This window comes from Gorilla gorilla, chromosome 19, assembly GCF_029281585.2.
Source record: "Gorilla gorilla gorilla isolate KB3781 chromosome 19, NHGRI_mGorGor1-v2.1_pri, whole genome shotgun sequence".
Taxonomy (NCBI): Eukaryota; Metazoa; Chordata; class Mammalia; order Primates; family Hominidae; genus Gorilla; species Gorilla gorilla.
Window position 1 is genome coordinate 104,930,282 of NC_073243.2, and position 16,615 is coordinate 104,946,896.

At 40.8% G+C, this 16,615-nt stretch overlaps 1 long non-coding RNA gene across 1 annotated transcript; it reads right to left on the reverse strand.

Moving 5' to 3' along the window:
- Positions 1–830: 830 nt before the first annotated feature.
- Positions 831–2,003, reverse strand: LOC129528031 (uncharacterized). Its single transcript, XR_008673178.1, has 2 exons — positions 1,970–2,003; positions 831–1,106 (listed from the first exon to the last, which is right to left on the reverse strand). It is a non-coding gene; the product is annotated as an uncharacterized lncRNA (long non-coding RNA).
- Between the last annotated feature and the right edge of the window lie 14,612 nt (positions 2,004–16,615).

Genomic DNA, 16,615 nt, shown 5'->3' on the forward strand with positions numbered 1-16,615 from the left:
CTGATCTCCATTAAGGTACTGGTAAAATGTTATCAAATTGTTTGTTCACATGACCTACCTGCTCCCCCTTCCATGGGGATCAGGGATCATGTCTTGTTTCTTTGTGTTCTCAACATTTTTCCCAATGCCAAAGAAATCAATAGACATTATCTGAAGGATCAGATACTTGAGCTGACCCTTCCATTGACAGAATTCAATGATGTAGGTCACACTTTCTCTAATGCCAAAGAATTTTTCTGCATCACCAACCACTTTGCCGTGCATGACTGATTCATAGTAGCTCATAGTAGTTGGTGACCCTAAGGTGTAGGTGAGTCTTGTTTAAGGTTCTTGAGCAACCAGTGATTTGCACAATAAAAAGGGCCTCACACTTTCCCCCTTTCAACCATTGAATTTTTTTATTTTCATTTTCATTTTTATTATTTATTTATTTATTTATTTTAATTTTACTTTAAGTTCTGGGATACATGTGCAGAATGTGCAGGTTTGTTACACAGGTATACATGTGCCACGGTGGTTTGCTACAGCCATCAACCTGTCATCTTTACAAATAAAAATGTCAAATGTCACAGGACTAAAGAATCAGGACAAACACAGTGCTAGTCTGAACAGCTACATGACCCTCTTAGCAGATAGTTTCTCTTCCTTTCCTTTCATTCTTCCATTTGAACCATTCCTTCTTTCTCATCCAAGATATACAGCAATACAGCACTCCATTGTGAGATGTCATTTTAATTTTATTGGTTTGGGGAAACAATTAAAGCCCTTAGAAAGTTATAGCATGGGTCTGTGCTCATTTTTGAAATAAAAACCCAAGTTTTTGTAACATATGGGAGTCATCATTTATTATATCATAAGCTCATTTTTATACAAAATAAGTAGAAATTTAGAAAATGTCAAAAATTTGCATTAAGGGAAATATGAAATATAAATACTTCTTTTAATTTTAAATTTTAAAACGCAATTGATGGCTGATTCTTCTCATTCCTGTCTTCTTTGGATATTCCGTGGGAGAGTGCCCAGCCGTTGTGGTGTAGGATGGTTGTGTTTCATTTAATTACCAGAGCTGGGGCTTTGAGGAGACTTCCCATGACATCGGAGCAGCTCTGTAGGTGGAAAAGTAGTTACCAGGGAGGAGGCCAACATATCCCTTCCAAACCACCCACTGACACTTTTATAGAAATCATTTCATGTTGGAGAGAGGGCCCCAGGGTAATGTTAAAGCAGTTTTAATCATAGCTTCTAATTATAAACAGTAAGTCACTTCAACAATTTCTTGTGTCTCAAATACAATACAAAGAATAATTAACAGCCAGCAATAATTCTCAGGCTGGCAGAGTTACACAGCAAGGAATTTGAATTTTGTGTCTCAGTAAAGTAAAATGCTTTCTAGAATGTCTATCTACCTGATTTATTACAAGAGACAATTGACCTCTGGTCATACCAACAGCAGGTATTCCTGCAAGCACTCAGGATGTTACCCACCAACTGTGGAGGTAATTAACGCTCCTGGACACTCATGCCATTACTCACAGACAGTTAGATTTGCAAAGCAGGTTATTGCAAACCACCCCAGGAGAGCTCCCAGTGCTCATGTATGTTTGAAGCAAATACTACCAAATCTTAGTAGTGGCTATTCAGTAATGATCTTATCAATGCTTTCATTTTTCTTCTTTATATCTTTATTGTCTTCCAAATCCTGTGTGATGAATTGGTATTCCTTTTACAATCAGAAAGCAATTAATATTTCATACAAAAAATCCCTGAGAGGCACTTAACCTTTCCCATACCCTTCAAGCTGCAATCCCAGCTGATTTTCCCTCCTCTGAGACTTTCCAACCTGCCCATGCTCTCCAGCCTCTGTCCCTGGATCCCCCAGCCTCCCCCTGCTCCTTGCCTCTCGGCTTGCTGTCCTTAACTTTAACTTTCAGCATTGGCAGAACAGTTAATGAAAAATGCATGATTTTACCTGTTGTAAAAAATAACTGTAACTCAGCCATCCCGCTTCGTGTGCTCCTTTGAAATATTGGACTTCTTGACTTCCAGCTATGCAAATGGGGAGAGACAAAGAGGATATCTGGGAAATGGGGCTTATGGTCACACCTAAAATTGGCTTCTATTACATCTATTCAGATTCTGTTGTCCAGAAGTCAATCACACAGCCCCAGCAGAGCTGCAGGGGAAACTGAGAATTGCCTTATTTGTCTGCCCAGGAGAAGGAAGTGGGGTTGGAAATGGGATGTCATCAGGTTTTGTAGCACAAGATCAGAGTCCAGAGATCAGGTCTTGCTGCAGCGCAAGACCACAGGAGGAGTCCACAGCGCAGTGCCCAGTGTTCCCCATGGGCCCATTGACTGTGCTCTGGTCTCCTGACCACAGCTGATGTGGGATCCACTTCCAGCACATTACATTAGATAGGCCGTTATTCCTCCTGGAAACTCAAATAGCCAGGCACTTAATAAACAGCTCAATCCCATTCTTACTTCAAGCCATAAGGATATCTATGTAGAGTCCCCAAAGTAAACACACAAACTAATGACTGTGGGTTGCAATAGACATTTTTTATTCCCAATATTTCAAAAAACATCCTTTCTCCCACACTCTGCTAAAATTCAGCTTATCAGAAATTTATTTATTTTTCTTCTTCTGTGGAAGTAAAGAGAGAGATCTGCTTGGAACCATCCTCAGAAAATATGAAACAGCTTTGAGTGCAAATATATGATGCCTGCTCTCATGCCTCTCACTTATGAAGTAGGGGAAGATGTTCCTTATTGTTGTTTGCTGCAGGTCTTGTCTGAGTTTGTGTTTGTAGAGTGCTCACTTAGTCTGAGATGTTCTTCAGAGCATCTGTGCCATGATTCTTCTGCGGCTTCCACCTGCACTGGGTGACACTAGCCTGGGACTAAAGCTTCCTCCTGCTGCCTCACTCACTGTGCCCCCAGCCAACGGCCTCACCCCTCCATGCTCTGCAGTCCTCAGGCTCCAGCTCGATGATACCCTTGCATCTTCCACTGTCTTTGTGGGAGCGGAGGGGGATCTTGTCTAATCTGCCCTGTCCTTCAACCACCTTCCCTTACTCCCTGTGGATGCGTCTCATCTCTTGTTTCCTTTTCTGCTTGAAAGAAGACACTGTAATATCTGCCTCTTGTACTCAGCTTTCACTCACTCTTCAATAAATGCCTTCTCCTTATACCAGAGATTGCCAATAGTCTGTCTGCAGTGAAGATCACCTTCTGAGCTCCTGGCTCATGTGGAAGGGTCTCATGTTTATGTCTTTTCATGTGCATTTCCCACATGCATCTCAAAGACATTGTTTCCTAAAACAAATTCAGATGTCCTGGGTGGCCATCTGGCTGTCCTGCTCGTGTGTGACCTTAGGTCATTTGCCTATCCTCTTTGTCTTCAGTTTTCTCTTTTGCAAAATGGAGATGCTGTGCGGTTGTAGGGAGACAACACATACCAACTGCTCAGAAAAAAAAAAAATGCTGCCAGGTAGGTCTTACCTGATTTGCTTGTTATTTCCAGTATTACTGTTATTTTCTTTCCTGCCCCAAACTGCTCCTTTTTCAGCCATCTCTTTTGCAGAGAATGGCACCCCTAGCTGCTCAGGCTTTGTACCCAGAAATCTCTCCCACCCTCTCATGTGCATTGCTAAGATTTACCAATCATCTCCAAAGTCTACCTTCAATATACGAAGTTGCCTCTCTCTCTGGCATTCTCTCATCTTGCCTGGATTGCTGTGAGCATCCTGGGTGCCCCCCTTCCATTCTTGCGCACCCCAGTCCACTGGAGTGACCTGGATCACACCAGCCCTAGCATCAAAGCACTCAGTGGCCCATGTGGCTCAAATGAGACCCCTCACTATCACCTTCTGTGGCCTCTGGCTCTTCTCCTTAATTACCCCTCGCAGATCCTGTCATCTGCCTCAACCACCAAACTACAAGGTTCCGGAAGGCAGAGCAGAAGGGCTCGCTGTCTCTATTCTTTTTTTTTTTTTTTTTTTTTTTTTTTTTTTTTTTTTTTTTTTTTATTTACTTAAATCTATTTTTTTTTTTTTATTATACTTTAAGTTTTAGGGTACATGTGCACATTGTGCAGGTTAGTTACATATGTATACATGTGCCATGCTGGTGGTATATCTCCCAATGCTATCCCTCCCCCCTCCCCCCACCCCACTACAGTCCCCAGAGTGTGATATTCCCCTTCCTGTGTCCATGTGTTCTCATTGTTCAATTCCCACCTATGAGTGAGAATATGCGGTGTTTGGTTTTTTGTTCTTGCGATAGTTTACTGAGAATGATGGTTTCCAATTTCATCCATGTCCCTACAAAGGACATGAACTCATCATTTTTTATGGCTGCATAGTATTCCATGGTGTATATGTGCCACATTTTCTTAATCCAGTCTATCATTGTTGGACATTTGGGTTGGTTCCAAGTCTTTGCTATTGTGAATTGTGCCGCAATAAACATACGTGTGCATGTGTCTTTATAGCAGCATGATTTATAGTCCTTTGGGTATATACCCAGTAATGGGATGGCTGGGTCAAATGGTATTTCTAGTTCTAGATCCCTGAGGAATCGCCACACTGACTTCCACAATGGTTGAACTAGTTTACAGTCCCACCAACAGTGTAAAAGTGTTCCTATTTCTCCACATCCTCTCCAGCACCTGTTGTTTCCTGACTTTTTAATGATTGCCATTCTAACTGGTGTGAGATGATATCTCATAACCACTATGAGATATCATCGCTGTCTCTATTCTATCCCAGCGATTAACATGCAATGGGCGCTCAAGAAACATATGTTGGAGTAAAAATTGAAAACTTCTACTTATTGAATTAATGTGGGCCCTCACTTCTCCTTGGAGCTATTCCTCAAAGTGGCTGAATCCAGTGCCTTTTCTTACTGTTCGTTTTCACAGCACAGTTCTCCTGGCTCTCAGCCCGCTAATGGCTTTATCTCTGCTGGAGCTATTATTGAAGATTCCTTCTTCCTTTTTTTTTTTTCTTTAAGCGGCCAGGACCTACTGCTTTATCTGCCAAAACACATTCAGAATTGGGTGAACATGCCTCTTCTTCCATTAGACTCTTCCTGCCCCTCCTCAATCACTGGTAGCCTCTGCTTCCCATGAGTGCCCTGCCATGTCGTGCTTGTCCTTTGGAACTTGGCAACTTCTGCCTTGTTTGGTACAGACATTATGCATGTTTGTCTGACCCCAATGGCTACTTGTTCCCACCAATCCAGGATGGCTCTGTGCAAACCATGGGCATTTAATATCTTCTATTATTTGTAGTTCTACTCTGGGGGCAAGAAAAGCAAAAGTGATGGCAACATGCTGGCCGTGAGGGACTCACGATGCTAATGCAAAGAAACAGCTCATCCTGCCCAGCTATCCCCGCTGACTTCATTCCAAAACATGTGCTGTGGTGTGGATACAGCTCCAGGCTAAATTTTCACTGTTTACCTAAAAAGATTCATCCTATATTTAAAATGCTTACTTGATATGCGGTCACAAGTTTTTTCTTAAGATATATAGAAGATTGAGTCTGTCATATCTGAATAATAGTAACTAGTTAATGATCTGTTATAAAATAATCTGTTTTCAGCCATCTAAATATATGAGTTCTCTAGGAAAACAATGTTCTGTCTGTTTCTCAGCTTAATATAATCTAGCTTTAATATTGTCTAGCTTTTTAATATATTCTAACTTTAAATCTGGAAACACACACACACACACACACACACACACACACACACACACACACACAGAGTTAATTGTGGCCAGTTACATTTTTTCAAAACTCAGTCCATTTCCTAAAGAATCAAGAAGTTTAGGAGAGGTGACTTAGTAACAGAAAATTAACAGTTCACTTATTTTAAACCTTAAAAATCATATCCTACTTGTATTGCTTACAACAATAGTTATGGGAGCATTTTCTGGAATATTGCATCACCGCAAATTATAAAATGTATGGCATTGGAATAATATGAATGAGAATATATATTTTTTATCCTGGATGATGGAAAATTTACTCAGCAAAAACGTATTTTCAGGCTACTCTATTATGCTTTTTCTTCCTCTCAGTTCCACTGGGTTTTAAGGAATACAGATATATATTTATTATACTTTTCTCTATTTCTTTGCAGCTAACTTTCAATTGCTGCATGTGTTATTAATCTTTAGGGTCAAACTTGGTTTCTGTTTCATAAAATCTCTGCCAGGGTGCAAGAGATTATGGTCATCAGGAATAGAATATATAACATGAAAAAGTCCATTTATATTATTTCTAAGTAAGCTTATGTTGCTTAAAATATAGTCTTATCTGAGTGTGTCACTTACTAAATAAAGGTGCTGTGAACAACTAAATATTTGAATTAAAAATGTCATTTCTATCATGTTCAAAATCTTGACTCATAGGAGTCTTCCTATGAATTCAAAGACCCTAAGCATTGACTTAGCTAAGGTCACTGCTGTCAAACTTAGAGGCGAATGCCCTTTAGTTTCCAATTAAGTGAATGTTTTTGAAGAATGTGCACATGAGGCATAAAACAAGGAAGCAAGATAATAGCAGCTACAGAAGACAAAGACATGTAGTGTGAATTACACCCTCATGTATCCTGAGCCACTGATTAAAATGCTTTAGTTAAAAATAGACAGATAGGGCTCACGAGTGATAGACAGACCAACAGATAAATCAATTGAATGTCACAGAGGAAGGCAAGGTCCTAGCACAGCTACAACTATTTTGAAAAAGCAAACTGAAGTGAATATTTTACCCGATAAATAGGTAAAATATTATTTAGCCATTAAAAGAATGATATCCTGTCATTTGCAACATGGATGGAACTGAGGGCCATTATGTTAAGTGAAATAAACCAAGCACAGAAAAACAAATATTGCATGTTCTCACTCATACATGGGAGCTAAAACATGGATCTCATGAAGATAGAGAGTAGATTGGTGGTTACCAGAGGCTGGGAAGGGGAGGGGGATGAAAGGGATAAAACGAATATAAATCTATGTATTACCTACAACTGAACTGTACATTTAAAAAGGGTAAAGATGGTAAAAGACATGTGCATGTTTTACCTCAATTAAAAAAGAGCTTTTTCTTTTTTTTTTTTTTGGTGTTCAGATGAAACGGTTCTGAATCTTGACTGGTGGTGGATATGTGAACCTGCACATCTAATAACATTATATACAACTACACACACGCACGTGTGCGCACACACACATGCAGAGAAAACTGGGAGACCTAAGATGGGTGGATCATGTCAATGTCAACATCTTTTTTATTATTATTATTATTGAGACGGAGTTTCACTCTTGTTGTCCAGGCTGGAGTGCAATGGCGTGAACTTGGTTCATGGCAACCTCCGCCTCCCGGGTTCGAGCAATTCTCCTGCCTCAGCTTCCCGAGTAGCTGGGATTATAGACGCCTGCCACCACGCCCAGCTAATTTTTGTACTTTCAGTAGAGACAGAGTTTCACCATGTTGGTCAGGCTGGTCTCAAACTCCTGACCTCAAGTGATCCACCCGAATAGCTGGGATTACAGGCGCCTGCCACCATGTCCAGCTAATTTTTGTATTTTTAGTAGAGACGGAGTTTCACCACATTGGTCAGGCTGGTCTCGAACTCCTGACCTCAAGTGATCCACCCGAGTAGCTGGGATTACAGGCGCCTGCCACGACATCCAGCTAATTTTTGTATTTTTAGTAGAGACGGAGTTTCACCATGTTGGTCAGGCTGGTCTCGAACTCCTGACCTCAAGTGATCCACCCGCCTCGGCCTCCCGAAGTGCTGGGATTACAGGCGTGAGACACCACGCCCAGCAATGTCAACATCTTGAACATGAAAGTGTAGTGTAGTTTTTCAAGATGTTCCCATTGGGAGAAGCTGGGTAAAGGATACATGGGATCTCTGTGTTATTTTCTACAATTGCATGTGGATCTGTAATTACCTCAAAATGTTTAACTAAAAAATAAATGGTAGTTAGGTCCAGTTTTTATAAGCTAACTCCTTCATATATTGTATTGGGGTCAGCTATCTCTGAGAGAAAAATCATACACAGAAGGCAAAATTAAAGTGAATCACTCCAGTAAAACAAGTATAAAATGATATAAAATATGCTGAAGTTCTTTATCATGGCCAGCTCAATAAAACTAAATTAATGAAAAGATACAGTTTAGGTAGCTTGAAAAGCCTCTTGTTTAAGAAAAAAAAAAACCTCAAATCATCTTGATTGTGAACATTTTAGTTGCTGTGATTTTCTAAGTTCCTTTTTAATTCCCTATCATAATGGTTTGGCATTCCTAATCTCTTGCTGAATCACGCATAAAATATTCATTCATTGGTTTTGTACTATTCATGTTCTGGCTTAATAAGAATTTATGCAGCAAGACCCTGCATTGAATTGTGAACAATTAATTAATATTTCTGAAGTTTCTGCCACAAATTCCATATTTAGGACTTATTATATAATTCTCATTTTTCCGAAAAACAAGAACATCACACATGCATATTACATATTTAGGAAAAAAATGTAGAATAGGGTGGAACTGGTTAATCTTATGATTGCTATGCATGCCACACGTGGCCCAAGCAATGCTGTTTCTTCAATTTTTAGAGTTTTAGCCAACAAAGGCACAAGGAAGGAGACCAGGAAGACAAAAGACAAGAGATAGGCAAGATATTTAAGTAAGAAAAGCCCCCGGCATTTCTTACCTCCTTCCAATTCCTAAACAGACACCTTGGGCCTTCTGCACTCCCATCCTCCATTCCCCACAGATCAGCCCAGTGTTCCCTTAAAATATACAGCAGGCCGGGCCCAGTGGCTCACGCCTGTAATCCTAGCACTTTGGGAAGCCAAGGCGGGTGGATCACGAGGTCAGGAGATCGAGACCATCCTGGCCAACATGGTGAAACCCTGTCTCTACTAAAAATACAAAAATTAGCCGGGCGTGGTGGCATGTGCCTGTAGTCTCAGCTACTCGGGAGGCTGAGGCAGGAGAATTGCCTGAACCCGGGAGGCAGAGCTTGCAGTGAGCTGAGATCGTGCCACTGCACTCCAGCCTGGGCGACTCAGCGAGACTCACTGTCAAAAAAAACAAACAAACAAATAAACAAACACCATACAGTAAATTATTTCAGTGTCTCCTTAAAACCCACTGTGAAGTTTTATTATGCTTTGAGTAATATCCACCTGCCCTATCAAGGCCAGCCGCTCACCCATCTCTCAGATGCTATCTTGGATGGCTAGACCAGCAGCTGTCTCAGCTTCACCTGAGAGTCTCTGTTCTCTGCCTGACTGCTCCATCTGCAGGTTTCCATGGCTGTCTCCTTCCTATTATTAAGTCTTGGATCAGATGCTAGCTTCTCGGAGAGTCCTTCCTTGGCTATTCATTTAAAGGCAGGCCCCCTCGTCCCTTCTCTGTCACACTGCTCTGTGTGTCTGCTGTGCATTTCCCCATTTTGCCCATTCATCTTTTCTTAGGTATAATTTGTTTCCCACCTCTGTGCTCTCAATGAATTTAGCCCCCGTGAGAAAGGCCATCTACCTTTTTTACAAATATATTTACAGTACCTAGAAAAGTGCCTGATACGTGGTATGGTAATACATAATTGCTGACCATCCAATAAATGAATAGGGCACCCTGGTGGATTTCCATATGCATCTTGAGGTGAATTACTATGAACAGTTAATAAGCAATTTACATGTAAATGATTCCTTATGAAAAGATGCCTTTCCACTTGTGAGGTGCAGCTCCTGGAGAACCAGGGCTCAAGAAGCCAAAGACAAGTCTACGGTTCCAGGTGCAGCAGGGCTCTGACCATTGGTTGGGACATGGCACAGTGGCTGCTTCCCTGTTCCACTGTCTGGGATTCCAAACTACCCTACCCACTGCACCCAGGGGGTTGAGGCTGGCAGGCAAACACTCTCTGTCTCTCTCCTACACATCTGTGCACAGCTTTGCTCCTGTTTGCACCTCGTTCTCTGCTACTCTGAGGCAGGAGTAGCTCTCTCCATTCCCAAGCCTTCTGGCTTTAGTACAGACAGCAGCTCCTCCTCTCTGCTGGGCTCATGAGAGCCCTCAGCGATTTTCCTTCTGCCTCTCAGCCCTCCCTTCATCTTGAAATTGTTGAGCTCTCATCGTGAATAAAAAGGTCCCATCACAGCTCTGTTGTCTGAGTTCCAATCTACTTTCCTTCTTAGTGATTGCTTCACTGCCTCACTTCCTGACGATCGTCTCTTCTCAGCATCCTCATTGCCACTTCCACCCCCTCAAACCTCAACATTCTACCTTCTGTCCGTAAACTCCACTGAAAGGGTTTCAGCAACGTCACCTTTTCACGTCAAGTCCATTGGCTTTCCTTGCAAATTCTGATTGCATTTGAATTCAATGAGCAAGTGGAATTACATAAATGCCTCTTTTATCCACAGATATCCAGTTATTCCAGCATCATTTATTCAAAATCATTAATTCCCCCATTAAGTTGCTATGACACCTTTATGAGAAATCAGTTGATCTTATAAGTGAACGTCTATTTCTGGACTTTTTATTTCTTTTGTTGATCTTTCTTGTCTTATACCAACACCATACTCTCTTGATTACTATAGGTTTTTAGTAACTCTTGAAGTCAACAATTTTAAATCTTTCAACTTTGTTCTTTCTCAAAATTGTTTTGGTTATTCTAGATCCTTTACATTTCCATATAACTTTAGAGTCAACTTGCTAATTTCCAAAGAAAATGTTCTGGCAGTTATGATTAAGATCGCCTTGAATGTATGCTCGATTTGGGGAGAACTGACTTCTTTTTTTTTTTTTTTTAGGGAACTATAAGTTTTATTTATTTATTTTTTATCTTATTCTTATTATACTTTAAGTTTTAGGGTACATGTGCACAATGTGCAGGTAAGTTACATATGTATACATGTGCCATGCTGGTGTGCTCCACCCATTAACTCGTCATTTAGCATTAGGTATATCTCCTAATGCTAGCCCTCCCCCCCTCCCCCCACCCCACAACAGTCTCCAGACTGTGATGTTCCCCTTCCTGTGTCCATGTGTTCTCATTGTTCAATTCCCACCTATGAGTGAGAATATGTGGTGTTTGGTTTTTTGTCTTTGCGATAGTTTACTGAGAATGATGATTTCCAATTTCATCCATGTGCCTACAAAGGACATGAATCCATCATTTTTATGGCTGCATAGTATTCCATGGTGTATATGTGCCACATTTTGTTAATCCAGTCTATCATTGTTGGACATTTGGGTTGGTTCCAAGTCTTTGCTATTGTGAATAGTGCTGCAATAAACATATGTGTGCATGTGTCTTTATAGCAGCATGATTTATAGTCCTTTGGGTATATACCCAGTAATGGGATGGCTGGGTCAAATGGTATTTCTAGTTCTAGATCCCTGAGGAATCGCCACACTGACTTCCACAATGGTTGAACTAGTTTACAGTCCCACCAACAGTGTAACAGTGTTCCTATTTCTCCACATCCTCTCCAGCACCTGTTGTTTCCTGACTTTTTAATGATTGCCATTCTAACTGGTGTGAGATGATATCTCATTGTGGTTTTGATTTGCATTTCTCTGATGGCCAGTGATGATGAGCATTTTTTCATGTGTCTTTTGGCTGCATAAATATCTTCTTTTGAGAAGTGTCTGTTCATATCCTTTGCCCACTTTTTGATAGGGTTGTTTGTTTTTTTCTTGTAAATTTGTTTGAGTTCATTGTAGATTCTGGATATTAGCCCTTTGTCAGATGAGTAGGTTGCAAAAATTTTCTCCCATTTTGTAGGTTGCCTGTTCACTCTGATGGTAGTTTCTTTTGCTGTGCAGAAGCTCTGTAGTTTAATTAGATCCCATTTGTCAATTATGGCTTTGATTGCCATTGCTTTTGGTGTTATAGACATGAAGTCCTTGCCCATGCCTATGTCCTGAATGGTAATGCCTAGGTTTTCTTATAGGGTTTTTATGGTTTTAGGTCTAATGTTTAAGTCTTTAATCCATCTTGAGTTAATTTTTGTATAAGGTGTAAGGAAGGGATGCAGTTTCAGCTTTCTACATATGGCTAGCCAGTTTTCCCAGCACCATTTATTAAATAGGGAATCCTTTCCCCATTGCTTGTTTTTCTCAGGTTTGTCAAAGATCAGATAGTTGTAGATATGCGACATTATTTCTGAGGGCTCTGTTCTGTTCCATTGATCTATATCTCTGTTTTGGTACCAGTACCATGCTGTTTTGGTTACTGTAGCCTTGTAGTATAGTTTGAAGTCAGGTAGTGTGATGCCTCCAGCTTTGTTCTTTTGGCTTAGGATTGACTTGGCGATGAGGGCTCTTTTTTGGTTCCATATGAACTTTAAAGTAGTTTTTCCCAATTCCGTGAAGAATGTCATTGGTAACTTGATGGGGATGGCACTGAATCTATAAATTACCTTGGGCAGTATGGCCATTTTCACGATATTGATTCTTCCTACCCATGAACATGGAATGTTCTTCCATTTGTTTGTATCCTCTTTTATTTCATTGAGCAGTGGTTTGTAGTTCTCCTTGAAGAGGTCCTTCACGTCCCCTGTAAGTTGGATTCCTAGGTATTTTATTCTCTTTGAAGCAATTGTGAATGGGAGTTCACTCATGATTTGGCTGTTTGTCTGTTGTTGGTGTATAAGAATGCTTGTGATTTTTGTACATTGATTTTGTATCCTGAGACTTTGCTGAAGTTGCTTATCAGCTTAAGGAGATTTTGGGCTGAGACAATGGGGTTTTCTAGATATACAATCATATTGTCTGCAAACAGGGACAATTTGACTTCCTCTTTTCCTAATTGAATACCCTTTATTTCCTTCTCCTGCCTAATTGCCCTGGCCAGAACTTCCAACACTATGTTGAATAGGAGTGGTGAGAGAGGGCATCCCTGTCTTGTGCCAGTTTTCAAAGGGAATGCTTCCAGTTTTTGCCCATTCAGTATGATATTGGCTGTGGGTTTGTCATAGATAGCTCTTATTATTTTAAGATATGTCCCATCAATACCTAATTTATTGAGAGTTTTTAGCATGAAGGGTTGTTGAATTTTGTCAAAGGCCTTTTCTGCATCTATTGAGATAATCATGTGTTTTTTGTCTTTAGTTCTGTTTATATGCTGGATTACATTTATTGATTTGCGTATATTGAACCAGCCTTGCATCCCACGGATGAAGCCCACTTGATCATGGTGGATAAGCTTTTTGATGTGCTGCTGGATTCGTTTTGCCAGTATTTTATTGAGGATTTTTGCATCAATGTTCATCAAGGATATTGGTCTAAAATTCTCTTTTTTGGTTGTGTCTCTGCCCAGCTTTGGTATCAGGATGATGCTGGCCTCATAAAATGAGTTAGGGAGGATTCCCTCTTTTTCTGTTGATTGGAATAGTTTCAGAAGGAGTGGTACCAGTTCCTCCTTGTACCTCTGGTAGAATTTGGCTGTGAATCCATCTGGTCCTGGACTCTTTTTGGTTGGTAAGCTATTGATTATTGCCACAATTTCAGAGCCTGTTATTGGTCTATTCAGAGATTCAACTTCTTCCTGGTTTAGTCTTGGGAGAGTGTATGTGTCAAGGAATTTATTCATTTCTTCTAGATTTTCTAGTTGATTTCTGTAGTGTTGTTTGTAGTATTCTCTGATGGTAGTTTGTATTTCTGTGGGATCGGTGGTGATATCCCCTTTATCATTTTTCATTGCGTCTGTTTGATTCTTCTTTTTTTCTTTATTAGTCTTGCTAGCGGTCTGTCAATTTTGTTGATCCTTTCAAAAAACCAGCTCCTGGATTCATTAATTTTTTGAAGGGTTTTTTGTGTCTCTATTTCCTTCAGTTCTGCTCTGATTTTAGTTATTTCTTGCCTTCTGCTAGCTTTTGAATGTGTTTGCTCTTGCTTTTCTAATTCTTTTAATTGTGATGTTAGGGTGTCAATTTTGGATCCTTCCTGCTTTCTCTTGTGGGCATTTAGTGCTATAAATCTCCCTCTACACACTGCTTTGAATTTGTCCCAGAGAGTCTGGTATGTTGTGTCTTTGTTCTCGTTGGTTTCAAAGAACATCTTTATTTCTGCTTTCATTTTATTATGTACCCAGTAGTCATTCAGGAGCAGGTTGTTCAGTTTCCATGTAGTTGAGCGGTTTTGAGTGAGTTTCTTAATCATGAGTTCTAGTTTGATTGCACTGTGGTCTGAGAGACAGTTTGTTATAATTTCTATTCTTTTACACTTGCTGAGGAGAGCTTTACTTCCAACTATGTGGTCAATTTTGGAATAGGTGTGGTGTGGTGCTAAAAAATGTATATTCTGTTAATTTGGGGTGGAGAGTTCTGTAGATGTCTATTGGGTCTGCTTGGTGCAGAGCGGAGTTCAATTCCTGGGTATCCTTATTAACTTTCTGTCTTGTTGATCTGTCTAATGTTGACAGTGGGGTGTTAAAGTCTCCCATTATTATTGTGTGGGAGTCTGAGTCTCCTTGTAGGTCACTCAGGACTTGCTTCATGAAACTGGGTGCTCCTGTATTGGCTGCATATATATTTAGGATAGTTAGCTCTTCTTGTTGAATTGAAATTGATCCCCTTACCATTATGTAATGGCCTTCTTTGTCTCTTGATCTTTGTTGGTTTAAAGTCTGTTTTATCAGAGACTAGGATTGCAACCCCTGCCTTTTTTTGTTTTCCATTTGCTTGGTAGATCTTCCTCCATCCTTTTATTTTGAGCCTATGTGTGTCTCTGCATGTGAGATGGGTTTCCTGAATACAGCACACTGATGGGTCTTGACTCTTTATCCAATTTGCCAGTCTGTGTCTTTTAATTGGAGCATTTAGTCCATTTACATTTAAAGTTAATATTGTTATGTGTGAATCTGATCCTGTCATTACAATGTTAGCTGGTTATTTTGCTCGTTAGTTGCAGTTTCTTCCTAGTCTCGATGGTCTTTACATTTTGGCCTGATTTTGCAGCAGCTGGTACAGGTTGTTCCTTTCCATGTTTAGTGCTTCCTTCAGGAGCTCTTTTAGGGCAGGCCTGGTGGTAACAAAATCTCTCAGCATTTGCTTGTCTGTAAAGTATTTTATTTCTCCTTCGCTTATGAAGCTTAGTTTGGCTGGATATGAAATTTTGGGTTGAAAATTCTTTTCTTTAAGAATGTTGAATATTGGCCCCCACTCTCTTCTGGCTTGTAGAGTTTCTGCCAAGAGATCCACTGTTAGTCTGATGGGCTTCCCTTTGAGGGTAACCCGACCTTTCTCTCTGGCTGCCCTTAATATTTTTTCCTTCATTTCAACTTTGGTGAACCTGATAATTATGTGTCTTGGAGTTGCTCTTCTCGAGGAGTATCTTTGTGGCATTCTCTGTATTTCCTGAATCTGAATGTTGGCCTGCCTTGCTAGATTGGCGAAGTTCTGGATAGTATCCTGCAGAGTGTTTTCCAACTTGGTTCCATTCTCCTCATCACTTTCAGGTACATCAATCAGATGTAGATTTGGTCTTTTCACTTAGTCCCATATTTCTTGGAGGCTTTGTTCATTTCTTTTTATTCTTTTTTCTCTAAACTTCCCTTCTCACTTCATTTCATTCATTTCATTTTCCATCACTGATACCCTTTCTTCCAGTTGATCACATCAGCTCCTGAGGCTTCACGTAGTTCTTGAGCCTTGGCTTTCAGCTCCATCAGCTGCTTCAAGCACTTCTCTGTATTGGTTATTCTAGTTATACATTCATCTAAATTTTTTCAAAGTTTTTAACTTCTTTGCTTTTGGTTTGAATTTCCTCCTGTAGCTTGGAGTAGTTTGATCATCTGAAGCCTTCTTCTCTCAACTTGTCAAAGTCATTCTCCATCCAGCTCTGTTCCGTTGCTGGTGAGGAACTGTGTTCCTTTGGAGGAGGAGAGGCGCTCTGCTTTTTAGAGTTTCCAGTTTTTCTGCTCTGTTTTTTTCCCATCTTTGTGGTTTTATCTACTTTTGGTCTTTGATGATGGTGATGTACAGATGGGTTTTTGGTGTGGATGTCCTTTCTGTTTGTTAGTTTTCCTTCTAACATACAGGACCCTCAGCTGCAGGTCTGTTGGAGTTTGCTAGAGGTCCATTCCAGACCCTGTTTCCCTGGGTATCAGCAGCGGTGGCTGCAGACCAGCAGATTTTCGTGAACTGTGAATGCTGTTGTCTGATCGTTCCTCTGGAAGTTTTGTCTCAGAGGAGTACCCAGCCGTGTGAGGAGTCAGTCTGCCCCTACTGGGGGGTGCCTCCCAGTTAGGCTGCTCGGGGGTCAGGGGTCAGGGACCCCCTTGAGGAGGCAGTCTGCCCGTTCTCAGATCTCCAGCTGCATGCTGGCAGAACAGCTGTTCTCTTCAAAGCTGTCAGACAGGGACATTTAAGTCTGCAGAGGTTACTGCTGTCTTTTTGTTTGTGCCCTGCGCCTTGAGGTGGAGCCTACAGAGGCAGGCAGGCCTCCTTAAGCTGTGGTGGGCTCCACCTAGTTCGAGCTTCCCAGTTGCTTTGTTTACCTAAGCAAGCCTGGGCAATGGAGGGCGCCCCTCCCCCAGCCTCGCTGCCGCCTTGCCGTTTGATCTCAGACTGCTGTGCTAGCAAT